Genomic DNA, 3,887 nt, shown 5'->3' on the forward strand with positions numbered 1-3,887 from the left:
GCATCACCTCCTCAACTCAACAGCTTGTTCCTACTTTCCTGCATACTACCTCCAACTCACTCAATCCTCTCTTCAACCAAAAGACTTGTAACATGTACATAGATAAGGTTCCTGCAAAACAAAAGCAATGTCAGTCTATCAAAGGGTCTCCAGTTAGGGCAAAAGACTCTCCGACGCTAAAGTTAACATCTTTATTCTTGGATAAAAATGATAATAAAAATTTGTCTCAAGTTATCCATGAATCAGTGTGTGTTGAGAGAGGTATGAGAGAAATGAGAGGGAGTAAGGGTCATCAAAGAGAGAGAGAGAGAGAGAGAGAGAGAGAGAGATGAAGGTCATGAGACTAAAAGACTCAAGAGGAAGAGAGACATCTCTAGGTCTTTGACAGAGAGACCTTATCTGGAGGAAGGAGAGGATGCCCCTTCTTGTCTTCTCCTCTTTTATTTAAGAGAATCAAAGTGAGATGCATATGTGTCATTAAGTGAGCGGGTGATGGCATATTGCAAATAAGCATAAAAAGAATGAGACCCACTAGGGGAAATTTTCTCCCCAACAGTACACATTAGAATTCTAAAACCCCAATTAAAGAATTTGACATATATGAAAACTATTAGATTATATCATTTTTCATGTAAGTATGTTCATTGTTAACCGCACATATATTTTTCTTTCTTTTCTAAAGACTTCAATGTGACAATATAAATTGATTTGTAGCTAATAGGAAAGCTAAATACAATACTTGCCTTTTTCAAACGAAAAGATGCACAAATTAAGGTCATAAGCTTAAGTGTATAACCGATCTTTTTATGTCGCACATTGAAAGATAACTTGCAGCGAAATTTATAAAGATTTAATCATAGATGATTTTCGGGATTTAAAAAACACCGGGTTCCATTTTGATAAATGTTTCAGCTTAAAATTGAAATATATTATGGAACAATTATTTTGTACCTTTAATTTAATTTGTATATATTAATGGGGAAAGTTCACTTTAGATTCCTGAACTACCATGCGATTTGACATACCCCCGAACTTTGAAACCTCTCAATTAGGACCCCTGATCTTTCAATTGCAATCAATTTAAACCCCTCCGTCAAATTTTAAACGTTAAACCCCTTAAAAAGATTAAATTACCCTTCAATTTTTTTTTAATAAAAAAATTGAAAAAATAGAAAGAAAAAAATTTGAAAAAAAAAGGTCACAAGGTGGCCCAACCGTGGGTCACCTTGCGATTTTTTTTTTTTTAATAATATTTTTCTTAAAAAAAATTATTTGAAATTTTATAGAAAAAAAGTCACAGGTATAAACGTCATTGTATCACTTTAAACGTTTAAAATTTGTCGGAGTGGTTCAAATTGATTGCAATTGAAAGTTCAGGAGTTTAAATTGAAAGGTTTCAAAGTTTGGGGGAATGTCAAATCGCGTAGTAGTTCAGGGGTATAAAGTGAAGTTTTCCCTATATTAATTTAATCTTTATTTTAATATATTTCTTATTCATACTTTGGCCCCTCCCATAAAATTTGTTGGCTCCATCCCTGCCTCCCTCTCTAGTACTACTAAGGGTCCAAATAGCATATGCCATCTCTTGATCAATTTTTCTCCACTCTTTAAGTGAATCATCACCGTTAAGCACATGTATATCTCTTATCGGTAGAAAATAACAAGAGAAATGGTACATGCTCTTCTAAATGTTTACTTTTAAGTGCGCACTTCTTAATGTGACAGCCAAAATTTAATGGTAATTTATCTAAAATTCTATAGGTATATATGATGAGAACGTAAACACTGCGAGAACATAGAGAGAAACAATGAAGCATTAAAGCTATATCTTCGAAGTTTCACATGTTGGCTTGTCGATAGTGTGTTTGTGTGTAGCAACACCTTGATAGAGTTCCAGCACAATGAAGAGTTTATTAGTGTTTAGTTATTTACTGGACCAAGGAGTCTATTAATTGCTTTATTATTTAATATCTACGTGGTATCACAGCCTTTGCAACGATGTCGAATTCTCAACTTTATCGTTTAATTGATTGTCTTGAGCTGATTTTCGCTCATCAGCTAGCCAATCAAAGCCAAATCATGAAACAAATTGAGTGAAATTTAAGAGTTGTTAGTTAAACAACACCCCATTCCCAAACATTATTCACTTCATTCCTCAAAAAAATCAATATCAAAACATTATCACTTTTATATCACATTATTCATTTTTTATATCACATCATTTACTTTTTATTACTATTTAAATAAAATAAAAAATTACAAAACAAAGTTTTTCCACTTTTCAATACTACTTTTTCACTTTTCTATACTAATTATTACACTCATTTTTTTCCTCACCAAACATAAACAATGTTTGGGGATGTTAAACAACCCCTTAGATGAAATATTGTGTGGCCTGAAGGCATTGAAAGAGGATGAAGAATCATTGCTCATCTCTCTAAAAAAATCTTGGGTCCATTGTAAGCCACCATCAAGAAATGACTTACAAAGATCCACAATATCGCGACACCGTCCACAAACCGAGCCATTCACAACCCACAGTCCTATGTTAGTTAGTGTTTGAGTCCTACATTACTTAGAATCTCTAGTCTATGTTATTTTGTAATTCTTAGATTATAAATAGGAGGTCATAGCAATAGTTTTGATTATGAAAGATTAATAAATAAGTTGTGGTATTCTCCTGCTCTGAGTGGAATTATTGTGGTCTCTCCTATCCGAAAGCCGAAAGGAGCTATTGAGGTATCTCCTACCCAAAATGAGTTAATATTATCCATATATTCATGTTATTCAGTTGTGGGGAGTAATGTTATAAGTCTTTTTAGAGTCATCATAGGCTCCTCCCAAATATGATGTGACTTTTAAAATTACCGTTAAATTTGAGATGTGATGTATTGAACTTTGATCTATTGATGATTTTAAAAGTTATATCATATTTAAAATGACTCAAAAAAAACCCTAAAAAGATTAACAACATTATTCAGTTGTGAGTTCCGTCGTACCTCAAGTGTCAACTTCAAGTAAGGGACAATGTCACATGTACGTACTCAAAGTGAGTCCAACCTTGATTATCACCGACATTAAGTAAATCAATTAACCAAATATTTAATACAACCTGCGTTGTCATCAGTCTTTTGCTTTCAGTGAAGAGATAAAAATGACTTTAAAATAATTTATTAAAGATTTTTTAAAATAATAATAATAATAATAATCCCATCCTCTCCTGTGCTTTTTCCCACAGAAGTCCCAAAAAATGAAAAGGCATCATCGACGAATGCAAACTTGCAAACCCTTTCTCAACCACCAATTATATGCAGTAAAGTAAGAAAACACTCTCATTTTCTAACATCATATGATGACTTTTCTTTTCCTTAGTTTGCCTGAGAAAAGAAAAAGGTTGATTGCCCTTTTAAGACTCGAGAAGTTGGCTGCATTAATTTGCATCCACCAGTTAAATCTCTTCTTCCACGAGGCAAATTTCCATTGAAAACGAAACCTGTCTCTTTATACCTATAAACTATCTAAAAGGAATTACATAATTGTTTTTAAGAATGAACAAAGGGGCAACCTAAACATATTGATTTCAAAGTATTGGGGTTTCAGAAATCTCAACCCAACACTTAAATATTTAACTGAAATGATGGTAGGATTAAGATTCAAATTCGTTATAGTACCATGTTAAATAACCAATTATTTAAAAAAAATTTAATTAATAAGAAATAAGAAATTTAATTTAACTAATTTTGGAAATTTAAATGGACTTTCTTTCTAAGGTTAAACGTCAAGATAAAAACAGGAGACGAAAAATTAATAGTCATGTTTTAACCTTCATGATCAAGGAGAAAAAAAAAGTTTCTTTTGTTTCGAAAAAATGAATCATATATTTGGCA

The sequence above is a fragment of the Corylus avellana genome, chromosome ca5, assembly GCF_901000735.1.
Source record: "Corylus avellana chromosome ca5, CavTom2PMs-1.0".
Taxonomy (NCBI): domain Eukaryota; kingdom Viridiplantae; phylum Streptophyta; class Magnoliopsida; order Fagales; family Betulaceae; genus Corylus; species Corylus avellana.